This window comes from Sarcophilus harrisii, chromosome X, assembly GCF_902635505.1.
Source record: "Sarcophilus harrisii chromosome X, mSarHar1.11, whole genome shotgun sequence".
Taxonomy (NCBI): Eukaryota; Metazoa; Chordata; class Mammalia; order Dasyuromorphia; family Dasyuridae; genus Sarcophilus; species Sarcophilus harrisii.
Genome location: NC_045432.1, coordinates 1,074,801 through 1,091,485, shown reverse-complemented (window position 1 = coordinate 1,091,485; position 16,685 = coordinate 1,074,801). Strand labels below are relative to the sequence as shown.

Genomic DNA, 16,685 nt, shown 5'->3' with positions numbered 1-16,685 from the left:
TTTTATTGTCTATTTCTTCTTGCAACTCTCTTAACTTCTCCTTTAGGAAGTTAGATGCTACACCACTTGGTGCATATATGTTTAATACTGATATTGCTTCATTGTCTATAGTACCTTTTAGCAAGATATAGTTTCCTTCCTTATCTCTTTTAATTAGATCAATTTTTGCTTTTACTTGATCTGAGATCAGGGTGGCTACCCCTGCTTTTTTGACTTCACCTGAAGCATAACAGATTCTGCTCCAGCCTTTTACCTTTACTCTGTATGTATCTCCCTGTTTTAAATGTGTTTCTTGTAAACAACATATTATAGGGTTTGACTTTTGATCCAGTCTGCTATCCGCCTCCTTTTTATGGGGGAGTTCATCCCATTCACATTTACGGATAAGATTACTAATTCTGTATTTCCTGCCATCCTAATATCCCCAGATTATGCTTTTCTTTTTCTTGCTCCTTCCCACTTCCTTAGTATTAAACTTATTGGTCCACTTGCGTCACCTCAGCTCTCCTCTTTAGTATCCCTCCTCCTCCCTTTGAATCCTTTCCTTTCTTGTACCCTTCCTTATTACTTTTTTCCTTTTCACTTTCCTCCCACTTTTAATGAGGTGAGAGAAGATTCTATAAAACAAATGTGTCAATTATTTTCCTTTTGAGCCAACTCTGATGAGAGTAAGATTCGCACAATGTTCCTCCCTCTCTAAGTTCCTCAGATATGATAGGTTCCTTTGCCTCATCGCAATGAAGTTTCCCTCTTTTTATCTCCCCTTTCCCCTTTTTCTGACACTATCCCTTTCCATTTCTACTTCCCTTTTTTATGCTATATCAGTAAAATCAAATTATACATTGATTTTTATATATATCCAGAACAGAAATACCGTTCTCAAGAGTTCCTTTTACCTTTTTCTACTTGTCTTGAGTCCTGTTGTTGGAGATCAAATTTTTTGTTTAAGTCTGGTTTTTTCCTTAGAAACAGATGGAATTCCTCCGTTTCATTAAATGTCCATCTTCTTCCATGGAAAAAAATGCTCAGCTTAGCTGGGTGGTTTATTCTTGGCTGCATCCCAAGTTCTTGTGCCTTTCAGAATATCATATTCCAGGCCCTTCGATCCTTTAATGTTGAGGCAGCCAGATCTTGTGTGACCCTTATTGTGGCACCTAAAAAAAGGAGAAAAGAAAAAACTAAAAATAGTGGACTCCATAATATGAAATGTTTGGAATAAATAACAGTTATATAATATAGTACTACTGAATTAAAATTATAACTCAAGATTCTGTGTAATACCATTTGGAACATAGATCCCAAGTGTAATTGAATCAATTCTGTTCACATTATAAGTGAAATGTGTTGCTCCTAATTTGATGTTTAGATAGGTCAGAATTTATTACACTATTTGGCTTTAAGATAAGTTGGGAAAATGAACAGATCTGAAATTTGCTAGCTGGGTGACCTTAAGCAATTCATGCATTCAAGCACCTCGATTTACTTCACAGGATTGTAAAGCCTTAATACGATGAAAACACTATATAAATGTTAACTCTTGTTATTATTATTTCCTTAATTTGATGTAATTGCTTCATATTTGTTAATTCTGTGTGACGTTTTAGATATAATCAATATACAATGCCAATGACGATGAGGTGAATGATTTTCTGTGTCATGTAATCTGGAGATACATTCAACTGGAATGGGATCACCTGATCAGTAATGGGTTTGTATCAAGTTTCAAATAATGTTTAGGGTTTATGTTTCTAAATATTTTTATTGTTAAAATCTGTAAGCTTTTGTATCAATTGTGTTGAGCGACGTCTTATAATTTGGTTGAGTATGAACTGAAAAAAACTCAAAGAAGGTGGAAAAATTGTTTGAAACTGGTTATGTTATTTTATCAGCCCTGTTGCCAAAGTTTTATAATGTTTTGTAACTTCCATTTAGGAAAGTATATATTTTCACCTTTGCCTGCAGTTAAGGGAAAGTCATATGTAAAGTTATTTGGTGCAAATATGTTTTATTATAACCAACTTATTTGATATTCACTGTTTTAGACTTCATAACTTGAGTGTTATCCCAAGTCTTTGGCTACACTCAAAAGTAGCGTAGTGATTTTTATGTGAATTCATCTGTTTATCATAGATCATCTTCTTATAAAGTATTCTTTAACCTATGGTTTTATTAGAGGGTTAAAGCTTATGTTTCTCTGCTCATCCTATGGGGAGGATATTGGATAATTGAGTTGACTCAGAAAGAATTTAAATTGAATGGTATGTAAATTTGGAGTTCTAAAATAACTAATAATTAATTGGTAAATATTGTGAAGTTTAAAAAAGATTTGAGGGAAAATTTTGAGGAATCAATGAAATTAAATGGGTGTGTGTGTGTGTGTGTATAGGTTTTGAAAGTTCTGCTTTCTGAGGAATTTAAAATGTTTAGTGTGTATTCCGATTTCTTACATATATATCTATCAGTGTATCAGTACCCCTTTAACTTGTTGTGAGCAGTGTTTATGTCACATACACAGTTTAGAGTAGCATGGAAACAGCAAGCAGTATTTGCAAACTAAATTTTCTAAAAGTTCCAATAAACTTTAGGTTCCTACTTTGGTGCTCCCCCTTTTAACTCTTGATTGGATTAGAACTACAATTGTTCAGTGCTTTTCACAATGTGGACCAGTTATTGAAGACATTAATGCTGGGAGTCTGTGGCAACTCGTATTGAAGGCTGTTTTTGTAAGGGATTCTAGCAGGAACATCTGAGAAGCCTCTACAACAAACTTGGAACAAGAGTAGAAAATTGAATAGAGAGACGCCCCTGAGAACATGGTATTTTTGAGACTGCCCCCCAAAAAAGATGTGCCAGAGATCTGATGACTGACTGCATGGGCTGTCTGAGACCCCAATGAATTGTGTTGATTGAATGGATATTGAAAAGAAGTAGTAAGTTGGAGCGAGTCCTAATGTTTATTATTACTGAGCCCATTATAGTGCTCTATTAACATAGATAGATAGAGAGATAGATAGATAAAGTTCTGATGATTATTTCGGTTTGATTTCTCCTTGAATTTGCTCCTAATTCTATTCTTTCTTTTATTCTTTATTAAAAATTCTTTAATTCTTTCTATGGCTTGTACTGTGGGTGGCTAATGGTTCTATTCTCACTTTGTAATTGGGCTTCTCCCAAAGACTGTTTTATACAGTTTGTTGTCTGTGATCCTCTGTGTACCCAGGGACTGCTTTTGACCAATGTGTGGTAAGAGGATAATGTTAAGGACTGTTAAGAGGTCCCCCAAACTTGTCTTTTAGAGTTGCTTAATTTTTTATAAACAGCAGACCCAGATTATACAGAATTAGAGACTAGTCTTCCTTTTATTCTTTAATTCCTTCTTTATTCTTTAATTCTTTCTATGGCTTGTACTGTGGGTGGCTAATGGTTCTAATCTCACTTTGTAATTGGGGTTCTCCCAAAGACTGTTTTAGACAGTTTGTTCTCTGCAGTCCTCTGTGTACCCAGGGACTGCCTTTGACCAATGTGGGGCAGAGAAGTAATGTTAAGGGGTCCCCCAAACTTGTCCTTTTGAATTGCAAGATTTCCCATAAACAGCAGGAGCCTGAATGTGTCAAGAATCAGGGACTAGTCTTTCTTTTATTCTTTCTGTATTCTTTAATTCTTTCCATGGTTTGTACTGTGGTTGGTTAATGGTTCTAATCTCCTGTAACTGGGTTCTCCCAAGGATTGTTTTATACAATTTGTTCTCTTTGTTTCTCTGGGTACCTGGGGATTGCCTTTGACCAACGTGGGATAAGGGGATCATGTTGAGGGGTCCCCTGAACTTGTATTTTGGGGTTGCCAGCTTTTTCATCAACAGCAGAGCCAGAGTATGCAGGAGCCTGAATGGGTCAAGAATTAGGGACTCGTTTTTCTTGTATTCTTTCTTTATTCTTTAATTTTTTTCCCCATGGCTTGTATTTTGGTTGGTTAATGGTTCTAATCTCACTTTGTAATTGGAGTTTTCCCAAGGACTGTTTTATGCTGTTTTGTTTCCTGTGGTCTTCTGTGTATCCAGGGAATTGCTTTTGACCAATGTGGGCTAGGAGCATAATGTTCAGGGGTTCCCCAAATTTGTCTTTTTGAGCTACTAAATTTCTCATAAACAGGAGACCCAGAGTGTGCAGGAGCCTGAATATGTCAAGAATTAGGGACTAGTCTTTCTTTTATGCTTTCTTTATTCTTTAAGTTTTTTTCCCCCCCATGGCTTAGTATTTTGGGTGGTTAATGATTCTAATCTCATTTTGTAATTGGAGTTCTCCCAAGGACTGTTTTAGACAGTTTGTTCTCTGTGGTCCTCTATGTACCTAGGAAATGTCTTTTACCATTGTGGGGTAAGGGCATGATGTTAAGGACTGTTAAAAGGTCTCCCCAACTTGTCTTTTTGAGTTGCCAGATTTCTTATAAACAGCAAACCCCGAGTATGCAGGAGCCTGAATGTGTCAAGAATCAGGGACTCCGCTTTCTTTTATTCTTTCTTTATTCTTTAATTCTTTCCATGGTTTGTACTGTGGTTGGTTAATGATTCTAATCTCCTGTAACTGGGATTGTCCCAAAGACTGTTTTATACAGTTTGTTCTCTGTGGTCCTCTGTGTGCTCAGGGATTGCCTTTGATCAATGTGGGGCAAGGGGATGAGGTTAAGGACTGTTAAGGGGTCCCCCAAACTTGTCTTTTTGAGTTGCTAGGTTTCTCATAAACAAGAGATCCAGAGTATGCAGGAGCCCGAATGTGTCAAGGACAGATTTCTCCCCCCCCCGGCCATGTGAATTGACATAATTAGTTGTTTGTATCCCAAGTTTGAAGCCTTGTGCGTCCTTGGGAGGCAAGACAGAGGCCAATCAGTCTGAGCTTGGCTGAGAATGAAGCTGATCATCCTATCTTTAAATTCTAGCAGTTCCCAAGGGAAAAGAATGCAGCTTTTGCCAAGGTCTTGCTCCTCCCTTTCAGGGGGGTTTCGTCCTGCTATCTCTTCTGCACCTTTTTCCCTCTTTGAGGTAAAGATTTGTGTTCCCTCCTCCTTCCTTTGTCCTGCGATGACAAATATGCAAACTTCTGTATGGCTTTTGAACTCTTTGGGTTTCACATTCATGTTCATTTCTCTTGGGATAAGCCTAGTTTTCACATCAATTCTGTGAAATTGTGATTGCTGATTGCCACATAAAAGCAAAATGTGTGTGTGTGTGTGTGTGTGTGTGTGAGTGTGTGTGTGAGTGTGTAATGAAAATGCTTAATCTGGAATTCTTTTATTAGTACATTCAGTATTCCACACCTGTACTTTGTAGGTGATCACATCACTGGGGTCCTTTCCCATATGTAGGGAAATTTCAGTGAGCAAAGGCACACACACAGGCACCTGTTTTCGCAGGCAAAGGTTGTGCCCCTCTTTGTTGACTCACTGGCCATCCCTTTGAGCATGCCACTTACACGGTCCAGAATTTCGAAATCCCTTTATCCCACCAGCATTTCCTGGCTCAGCGCCCCTCTCCGTACCTGCCCTTACAAAACCCCACTCTTTGTCTTCACCTTGACCCGCAGTCCCTTGACCCCTCGGTTCCACCCCAGGACGGCTCCCTCGCACTAACCGCTCCCTCCCCTTTTGTCCCTCTTGACTCTGTAGCGAAGCAATGAACTCCTCACTGTCTCTCTGTCTTGCCTCCCCATCCCATTATCGTTTCATCAATTACGCCCTGCCGAGCCTCCACCTCGGGATCAGTGCCACCCTTCCCGCCTTCCTCTCTTCCTCTCTCCCCTCCTTCCCCACCTTCGCCATCCCCACCAAGCCAGCTCCGACAACGGCCCGAAGGAGCTGGGTGGAGAAAATCGCCCAACCCTTCGTTCTCGCGGGGGGGGGGGGGGGAGGGGGGAGGGGGGGGCGTTCGCTCCGATTCCAGATCACGCATTTGTGGTTCGGACCCTCGCCCCCCCCCCAGTCCCTTCCTCCCAGGGGGGGAGGGGTGGGCTAGCCACCGTCCCCCGGTCCCCAGAGCCCCCCCCACCCCCACCCCCCTCCCGGGGAGCCTCTCCCCGCCCCCGCTCCCGCCCCCGCCCTGGCAGGGGGTGGCCGCAAAGCCTGTAGTGACGTCAATGCTGTCGTTGCCCAGTCTGCCAGCGCCTGGCAGAGGTGACGTCGGCTCTGACGGTCCCCGGGGCGGCTGCAGCCCAGGTCGGCGGCTGCGGAGGGCTAGGTCGGCAGTGACAACGGCGGCGACGACGGCGGCGGCGGCACCAGAGGCGGAGGCGGCAGAGGTGGCAGAAGCGGCTGCGGCGGCAGAGGCGCCCGAGGCGGCAGAGGCGCCCGAGGCGGCTGCGGCGGAGGCGGCGGCCGAGCTCTGCGGCGGCGACGACGAGGTTGCTATGGCAGCTCCGAGCAAAGGCAAGGCCGCCCCCCCACCCGTGCCCAAGCCTTGGGAAGCCGGGGCCGCGGGCGGCCCCCCCAAGACCGACAACAGCTTCTCGTTCGGCGAGTTCGCCGCCGTGCTGGGCGGCCTGGGCTCGACCCCCCCGAACCCGGAGCCCCTGCCGGTGCCGCCGCCGCCGCTGCGCCTTCTGCACGACCTGTGGCAGCACGACCCCAGCCCCAGCGAATTGCGGAAAGGTAAACTGAGGCCCGGGCGCCTGCGACTGGCCAACCGCCCGCACCGCCGCCTGGGGCCCACGGGCCGCGACGTGCACTCCCTGAAGAAACTGAGGGAAGCCGCCAACGCCAACGACTTGGAGACGGTGAAGCAGCTGCTGGAGGATGGAGTGGATCCGATGTCGACCGACGATAAAGGCCGCAGCGCCCTGCACTACGCCGCTTGCAACGGCAACGACCAGATGGTGCAGCTGCTCCTGAGCCACGGCGCCGATCCCGACCAGAGGGACGGGCTGGGCAACACCGCGCTGCACCTAGCCGCCTGCACCAACCAGGTCCCGGTCATCACCACGCTGCTCCGGAGAGGGGCCCGGGTGGACGTCCTGGACCGCGCCGGCAGGACCCCCCTGCACCTCGCCAAGAACAAGCTGACCATTCTGCAGGGGAGCCAGCCGCAGTGCCTGGAAGCCGTCCGCCTGGAGGTGAAGCAGATCATTCAGATGCTCAAGGAGTACCTGGAGCGCCTGGGGCAGCACGAGCAGCGCGTCCGGCTGGACGATCTCTGCAACCGCCTCCAGATGACGAGCACCAAAGAGCAGGTGGACGAGGTGACGGATCTCCTGGCCAGCTTCACCTCGCTCAGCCTGCAGATGCAGAAGCTGGAGAAGAGGTAGCCGCCTCAAGAAACCCCTTCCCCCCCCCCCGCCCCCCTCCACGACCTTTGCCCAGCATCCATCATCACCATCTCAGCAAAAGGGGAGACGCCAACCTGTCCTGCTATCCTTCCGCCGGATCCACATCGGCCACGGTGTGGACCCCATCATCTCCACTGGAGGAGTGCGCTGCACAGAGGGACCCTTCTTCGGAGCTCCCCCCTCCGCCGTTCCCCCGCAGAGGCCCCCACCACCACCACCACCACCACCACCACCACCACACCTGTTGCTTCATCTTCGGCTTTCATCACCCAGAACCCCGTCACCATCCCTTCCGCCCGGCGAGAAAGCGCGGCTCCTAGCGGTGGCCGCGTCCTGGCGAACGGCCGGCCTCCCGTTGTCCCGCTGGCTCTGGTGCGCTGCCTCCCTGGGCCGACTTAGGCCTCGCCCTGGCGGTCAGAGGCACCAGATCTGGGGTTTGCAGCCCTCTTTTTCCACTCCTCGGTAGACCTGTGGCTCCTCTCTTCCTTCCGCCGGCCACTCGGAGGAGCGGCCCGCCCCACCCCCGCCCCTTGTTCAGAGCTGCCTTCTGAGCTTTTCAGCAGCCCAGATTTGAGTTCACCTCTTTGTGGCTGGCTGCTGTGAGCCGAGAAGCCAGGACTGGAGCGGACCACAGGCCTTTTCCAAGTCCTTTCTGGGGGAGAAGCAGAGGTTCTGGTGGTAAACACTGCATCTTTCACCAGCACTTAAATTTCAGACTTGAGACCTAAATGGAGTTATGGTAAGCCGAGTGAAGATTTCCTTTGGAAATGGGAAGTTTGGGGGGGGAGAGGGGGCAGGAAAACTCGGGAGGCTCAGCCCTAAAGGGGCCGGAGTTGAGGAGGGCACAGTCTTGAACCAAAACCTAGGTTCCCCGTCGTCGTCACTGGAAGTGTTGGTTCTTGGCATGAGGCAGGACCCTTACTCGCCACCCCTTGTGGGGAGGGCCGGACCCTTGGAGGGAGAGGAGGGTAACAAGCTGACTCCCCTCAAGGGCTTCGGGTGCCTCAGCCGAGCCGCCCTTCCTCCTCGAAGAGTCTGGGCCTGTCTGCAAGGGCACCACTCACTGCCTCTGGCCTTCTTACAAGGGTCTTGGATCTCCACCGGAAACCAGGTTGTTATTGTCAGGTGATGATTTCATGTCTTTTCTCTCCCCCTCCCTCCTTTTTTGACTCCTATCACCCCCTAGCACATCCTCTGGGTGTTTGGGCAGTCCATTCAAGGGGACTAGAGGTGTGGAGCACCAGGGGAGGGAGGGGGACACACATTTAGGGTTAGGGGAGTGGGAAAACACTGAGGAAGGAAGAACAGGGATGATGGACTTCCATCCCTAGGCCCTGCTCCCCATTGCCTGAGATGGAGGCCAGTCCCTAAACTGGGAAGCCAGCAGAGCCTCCGTTCTTCCCTTCAATATCTGAGCACTATATTCTCTCCTCTGCCTCACAACTTAATGGACATGGCTTGCTCTTACCTCCCAGCAGCCTTGGGAGGGAGGCAGAGCAGGAATGATCTGTTTCCCATCATATAGATGAAGAAATAATCTCAGAGAAGAACTGACCTTCTTGTGGTCATGATACTAAACCCTAGTAATCCAACTCTGGCATCCAGAGCCAGTTGTGCAGTTCTAAGAAACAGGCACTTGGCTCTGGGTAGGAACCCCTGTGGTCAGGCCCGTGACTTGGGGCCCCTTTCCTAGAGACTCCACTGAGGTGGGACCTCCTTTCTGGGTCACTCTCAGGAGTCTCCGTCCCTTCCACTTAGCCTGTTGCCCAGGCTGCTTTCTCCCTCCCTATTCCAATCAGTCCTCCTTTCAGCCACCAGAGAGTTTTCCTAAAATGCAGGTTCGACCGTGTCATTAAGTGGCTTACTCACTCAACTCCAGTGTTGCCCCATCACCTCCAGAATTGAATCCAGAATTCTGTTGGGCATTCAACATACTTCCCCACTAACCCCGGCTCTGTTTCTTTCCAGTCTTCTTTGCAGCTTATTCCCTCCTGTGTACTCTGATCCAGTGATCCTGCCTTCGTTGTTGCTTTTCCAGGAACAAGACACTCCATCTCTCAGGTCTGGCATTTTTTCTGGCTCTCCCCACTGCGTGAAAAGCTCTCCCCTCTCATCTCTGGCTCCTGGCTTCATTCAGTTCCAAGTTTATATCCCACCTTTTATGGGAAGACTTTCCCAAAATCTCTTAATTCTAAACCTTGCCTCTATTAATTATGTCCTATTTATCCTGAATGTAGCTTGTTTGTATATACTTGTTGACTTGACTCCTCCACTAGATTGTGAACTCCTTGAAGACAGAAACTGGCTTTTGCCTCTTTGTATATTCCCAGCACAAGGCCCAGTGCCTGGTACGTGGTCAGCAGTTAACGTTTATTGACTGCCTGGCTGATGCTGATACCTAAATGCATGCTATCTCTCGCGCTAGGAGTATGCTCCCCGAGAACAGGCCGGGGTTTTTGTTTGGTTTTTTTTTGTCTTTGCCTCCCCCAGGGAGGAAGAGGCCTGACATATACCCGGGCCTTCCGAAATACTTGGTGGCCCATCACTTGCTGCGGGGAAGCATAATGTGGCGTTTCGTTGACACCTTATGGCTAAACTAGGTATTGCAGTTTAGGGAGGTGTTGAGGCCAATGACTTCAGCAAGGGGCTTTCGTTTCCTCTGCTCTGCCCCCGCTCCACGATCACAGAATCTCATTGTTGGAAAAGAATGCCAAGGCCATTGTTCCAACCTAAATGAGAATCCCCTCTCTAGCCTTAACACGTTAACTCAAAGACCTTCAATGTGAAGACCTGGAATTGTGGGAATTGAGTGAACTTCACCGACTCCATCTTGAGACTGAATTCTGAAGCAAGCCCTTCTATTCAGTTACGAGTCTGGTCCCATTTCTGACTTGGGAGAAAACTGTTATGGGAATTGTGAAAAAATCTTATGGCATTGTTTTAACCTAACCCTTTCTGCCTGGGAAGCTGGACCACTTCTACCTGTTGCTTAGAAATCCCTTTTTCAAGGATATAGGTTATGCTCACCAGAAACTCAATCACATCAAAAGATTGCTGCAAGGTTTTGTTTTGTTTTTTTTTTTCCGAAATCACACATTTCAAGCAACTCATACGTTTTATTTGAAAACATTTGAAATCAGTTACTGTTTCCACAATCCTTTGCTTGAATGCAGCCACTTGTGGGGAGAACATCTCTTTTTCTGATTTGAGGGAATTGTAGCTATTCACTCCCAACTTGGAAAGCCCCTAATCGTTCAACTGGAAATCAGATTACCTAATGTTATCCTGACTTATATCCTGTTCATTGTTTTCTTTTAATGCATAAAAATCTGTCTCCCCCTCTATTCAGGATTCAGTTCCAAACTGAGGACTCCTGGTTCTGATTTTTATCCATTTAACATTGCATTAGTTAAGAACTCAATATGCTCAGAAGGTTGAAGCTTTGTTTCCTCGGTCATTTCATCTTTTACCCATCACAAAAAAATTTTTTTTTTCAAAACCAGCCAAATCAAGAAGGGACTCTGACCTCGGGGATGGCGATCTAAGCTTTTTTAGAAAACTGTCCCCAGAGGTAGGGCTCCCTCCATAATTTTCAGATTCTTCCAAGCTAAACTTTGCCCCCCCCCCACCTACTAAAGATAGTCACTTTAAGGGAACAATGGGCTCCAGTAAGAATAAAATACTGAAGAGATGTTCTCTTTAATGGAACAGTGGATTTGGGTAATAATAAACTACCAAAGGATTCCTCCGTGGCAAGATAGCTGTGTTAAACTTCGACCCCCCCCCCAAGAAAAACTCTTATTGACTTGGATACAGGTCCAGCTACCCCTACAGGATCAGGGAGGGTGAAATGAGTTCTCAAAATAGGTTAAAATATTTGAAAATTCAAATGGGTCTCAAATTTGACCCGAAGAAGGGACTTTTAACTATGGCGAATGAGTTGGCTATGTTGGCTAGCAAACTATGGCTTTGAGATTAGACTTTCAGGAGGAGGTAAGGAAGCGAACAAGTATGTAATTGTTTTATTGTTCTATGTTTTTGTTTCCTTACAAAATGAAAAAAAAAAAAATCTTTGTCTTGTGTAATATTTAGAGTCGTTTGTAAATTCTGCTATTTTGAAAGATTTCTAAGGGGAAAATGCAGCCAGCCAGAAGGACTGCCAAAAAGCTGCAGCCAAAGAGTTTGGTATCCTGGGGAAGGAAGATTAATGAAGTTTCATATTTGAAGCAGTTCTCCTAGCTTTCTATAATCTGAGGCTAAAGTCTCTGTCCCAGTAACAAGACTAACTCCCACTTTTGACTTTCCGATGAAGATTAGGTTTTCAAAAGAACAACCAACAACATCTGCAAGATACTTTCTCTGTGTCATTTCAGTCCTGGCTGCATTGGGATTACAGAAATAAAGTCAGATAATCAAAGAAAAGAAAACTTTTTCCTGGTTTCTAAGAATTTGTGGTATTATAAATGAATGAGAGATTCCAAATTATGGTAACTGCTAAAAACATCTTAGTAGATTTTGGAGGTTTGGAGATTATCATTAAGGAGTTTGAAGATATGATCATTTTAAGATTGCAGAGGAGAACTCCTGAGACTTTGGATAATTCCAGGAATGGACCCTCTTCTCTTCGTCCTATTGGATAAGACGCTCAGCAGAAACTTAATATATATATATGCCGAAATATCTTAGTGAGTTTTGAAGTACCACTCTGTAAAAGTTCTTTTAAGAAAAAATAAGAACAAAGTTTTCAGGGGTAAAAAGCACTTAAATCCCTTTTGTCTAAAGTTTGATAGAACCATTGTTTCGGTGTACTGAAGAAACTTGAAAGTAATCCTAAAGGGAAGGGGGGAAAAAAGTGTGCAGTTCACATTTTAAATTTCTCTGGAATTTGGCATCTATCTCTTATTAACTTTCTTGATCGTGAAAAGAGGGGAAAATGGGTTTAAATCAAGAAGCAACTTAAAAATGAGTAAAATTGAATTAAAGAATGGAAAGGATGATTTGAACCAAAGAGGGGTCTGTGAGGAAGAACTGCTCCCCACCTCACCAAAGAAAATTAAGAAGGAAATCTACATTTGTAAGTTCTTAGAAACCCCAAAAGGTAACTATTACAATTCATTGGAGTTCTGTAAAATTCCATGCTAAATTGAAAAGGAGTAATTCTATGAAATAACGATCAGTTATTTAGATAATTTGGGATAGGGTTAAGAAATAACAATACTCTGGCCCTGAAAGACCATTCTATGTGGGAAGTATTATTCCCCAGTCTTTAGAATCTTGTGAGCTCCAAAGCAAGGGGATGGGAATGTGAGGCTGTTACTTGCAACTCTAAGGAAAGGGGAAAGTGCTCCCTTGAACTTCTGCAAATGAGCTAATTGTTAATTCTGGGCTCTCAATTTTAAGGCACGGGTGCCTAATAGCCCTGGAAAATTGAGATTTTGATTTTGTGGTTGTAAATCCAGATTTGATTTGGTTGAGATTTGTCCTGTAACTAAATTTTGATGTAGTGAAATGTGCTCTATTCATTGTGGCTTCAAATGCAAAGAAAAAAAAAAAAAACACAAAAACAAAAAACAAAAAAACAAAATGCTGGGAAAATGCATGGATCGGGGGAAACCTGAGTTACACTCCAGTCTCAGAAATTTTTTAGCTGTATGATCTTAAGAAAATGATCTCTGTTTACCTTACTTTCTGGATCAGTCAAAAGGAAAATAATGATGGTACCCAACTCCAGGGTAGTTGTAAAGATCAAATGATATGATGATTATGAAGTGCTTGGCACGGTGACTGGCATATGGTAAGCACTATATAAATGTTGACTATTTTTATTGCTTCTTTGATTGTATCTTGTGATAACCCTATACCAGACTTTAGATGTGATTAGTATAAAATGCCAAAAGATGATAAAATGAATGATTTTTTTAATGTGGGATAATTCAGAAAAGCATTCGGCTGAATCGATGTCATCTGACTGGTAATAAGTTTTATTTCATGTTTTAAATACATGGTATTGTGTATGTTATCATTGTGTTTCCAAAACTTTTTCTTATATTGTGAAATGCCGTGAGAAACCATTGTATCAGAAATGCTGTTAGATAAATAACTTCTCTTTTAATCTGGATGCTGTTAAAAGAATGTGATAAACAAAATAGATATTTGAAAACTGTTAAATATTTAATGGTGTATATTTTGTCTTAAATAAATGGTGATAATTTTAAGACTCATAATAAAAACAATTTACTGTTTGGGGGGAAAGTTGTACAAACCCTTTAAGAGATCCTCATGTGAGACCCCTTGAGACTTTGTATTCACACTGGATCATAATTTGATTTGATTTGATTATCATTCCTAGTGACCATATGTTGAAAAACCTAATGAAGTCTGAGAACGTAAGAACCAAGAAAATAGGATCTCCTCTCTCACTCCTTACAGGGGTGGGGGAAAGAGAATTCGCAAAGTCACTATAATAGTGAGTTTCCATTTGACAAAATTTGGCCATCACCTAAAAATCACAAAAATGTATTGGGTGGTTCAATTTATGAGTGAGTCAGCTAGCAAATATCTGCTGTATGTCTGAAATCCCAGATGTAGTTTGCCTTAATTTACAAATAACGGATAAATAGAATGTAATTGCTAGGGAAACGTAAAAAAAAAAAAAAAAAAAAGAAAGAAATCAATAACATTCAAGCCCTAAATTGTGATTAGTGAAATTTTGCTATTCGAAATTAAAAGTCTAGGGACTAGAACGTCCCCCTTTTGAGTTCTGATGACAAGAATTGTTATTGTCTTTACTCAAATGAGAAATCCGATTGCCTAATCTTGTATACTGGTCTAAATCCTGTTAACTGTTTCTTTTCATGAATCAAAATGTCTCTCCCTGTATTCCCGGCACAGCGCCAAGCCGAGGAGGACCGGTCCCAATTTGTTATACGATTGGCATGCATGAGTTAATAAAATCTATGTGTCCAAAAGCTTGAACTTCTATTTCCTCTTTTGTTCCTCACCGGAGACCACCCGTTCTCTTGCCCACAGAATTTGCCCCTCCGACTTCCATCCAAAATTCCTAACTCCCCCCCACCCCCACCCCCTGCCCCAGGCCCAGAGACCCCCCCCCCCGGCCCCCTCCCCCCCCCCCCAGCTTTATCTGACGGTTGTCATTCGCGGTGAAGCAAAAAGGGTCCCTAGGACTAGCAATGAAGGCCCTACTCTGCTCTCCTTCTGTCCTTCCGGGCCTCCCCCTTGGATTTGAGAATCATAACCCGAAGGGACTGGGGGGTTGTGCACCTCGCCCTCCTCAGGGATCCCGGTGATTTAGTTTACTTAAGGACTGTTTTCCCCAAATCTCCCAAGATCCCTCTGGTATATTTTCTCCTTTTTGTCTTTTCCCTCCTCCTGCGGCCCGGGGCACACGGAGACTCAGGGAGACGGGCGGGTCCCCCATCTCGCCGATCACCCCATTGCCCTCCCCCTTCCCGTTCTGGGCCATGGCTCCATTATCCAGTGCCCGGGCTGAAGGGTCTCCGGGTTCCTCCAGGCCCAGGAAGGGAGAGAGGGAAATGTGTCCGTCAGTCTGTGCTCAAGAAGGGGCTCCTCCTCCTCCCCCACCCCCCTTCCTTCTCCTCGCGGGAGGTTGTGCTGGGGGGGGGGGGGGGGCAGCGGGGAAGATGAGGAGGGAGGGAAGTCTGTGTCTAGCGGCAGACCCCCACCACGCCCGGCGCCTGCTCCTCTGCCTCTCTCGTTTCCTTATTCCACGTGACTTCCGGCCCTTGCGCGAGGTCACAGGTTCTGGTTCCGGGCCTCCTGGCGTCAGCAGGGCACGCATAGGCCCCGGCCTCCTCCTCCCGACTTCTCTTCTGGCTGACTGGGGCACAGAAGTCCCCCGAGGCGGTGGTCTCCCGCCTCTCATCAGTTGACTTGGCAGGGTCTCCCCCTCCCCTCCCTCCCCGCACCCCTTCTTCATCGTCGCCGCCCGACAGAGGAAAGCTCCTCCGCGTGGGTGACGTCACAGACCACGCCTTTCCCCTCGGAATTACGGTCTGTCCAGGAGGGGGAAGGGAGGGGGGGGGGCCCCTACAGCCGAAGGTGTGCACTTCCACCCCCGCCCCCAGTTTCCAATGTGTAAGAGGGAGTTAAAGCGAGCCTTAATCAATTCCGCCTCCCACCCCATCCCTGCCCCTGGAGCTCTCTTCTTCCTCCCTTCCCTCCACCCCACTCCCCCGCCCCCGCAAATCTGGAGGCGTTCCGCAGGTTCAGGGGAATGGAGGGACGTGGGACTGCAGCCCACAAAGGGGCATCTCCCCTTTCCTTCCTCCCTTCCCCCATGGCTTGTATAGAGGGGCCCTGCTCTAGCCCTAACCCCCGACTCCAAGTGTCCCAGGAGCTGTCTGCCGCGGGGACTAGTCTGTTTCCAAGGAAACCCCAAAGCTGCCGCCCTTCTAGCTAGCTTCCTTTCGGACCCGTGTCATGTGACTCCTCAGCCGGGAGGAGAGGCCCTTCCCCACTCTGAACACCTGGGAGACCAGAGCCCTAACTCCTTTGGGTGCCACAGAACGAGGGGACGCCAATAAGCAGCAAATGGGGCAAGGTCCTTCCTTGCAGGCCCTTCTAAATACGTTCCACACCTCCTCTGCAGCCCGGCACAGTTCCCAAGCTAAACCTTCGACTTCTGCAAAGGGTTGACAGGAGGACCCCGGAGAAGGAAGATAGTTGGCCTTCCTCGGTGATGGCCAAACTGCTGGGAGGGAGGTGGTGTGGGGCAGAGCGCAAGAGAGCACCTTGTTCCCACCCTTGCAGACAGGGCACAGGCCGCCAGAGCTGGGGGAGCTCAGGCCCCAGCCTGAAGAAGAAGGGGAGAAGGAGCCCGGACTGGAGTAGCCTCTCTTCCCCGAGCTCAGGGAGCACAGATATCAGAGAGGACTCTGGGTTCGGATCAAACCAGAAAGGGCAGACTCCTGGGGGAGATGGTCTCCTGGCCCAAACCAGGAAGCTGGCACTGGGCATTCAGAGCCACCCTACCTGGTGGGAGCAGGGCATATTATGACCGTTGTCACTCCTGGTGTGGAAAGAAAGGCCACCGAGACTGATTCGGGACAATGTCTTTGCTTCACAAACCTGCTTATTGTATGTCTGTATGATGAACAAGTCAGTCCTCAGTTCTGCTAACCTATGGAAACCTTTTTCATTTTGTAAAATAGTTTAATACATGTAAAAACAATTTGAGCATTTTTTTTTTTAATTTTGAGTTCCAAATCCTCTCTCTCCCACTTTCTTTTTTTTTTTTTTTTATAGTTTTTTTTAAAATTTATTTTAAAATAGCCTTTTATTTACAGGATATATGCATGGGTAACTTTACAGCATTAACAATTGCCAAACCTCTTG

General features: G+C 46.1%; 1 pseudogene; it reads left to right on the top strand.

Annotated features, from left to right (window-relative positions):
* The first annotated feature begins 5,796 nt into the window (after nt 1-5,796).
* LOC111721636 lies at nt 5,797-13,994 on the top strand (annotated as a pseudogene).
* The last annotated feature ends 2,691 nt before the right edge of the window (nt 13,995-16,685 follow it).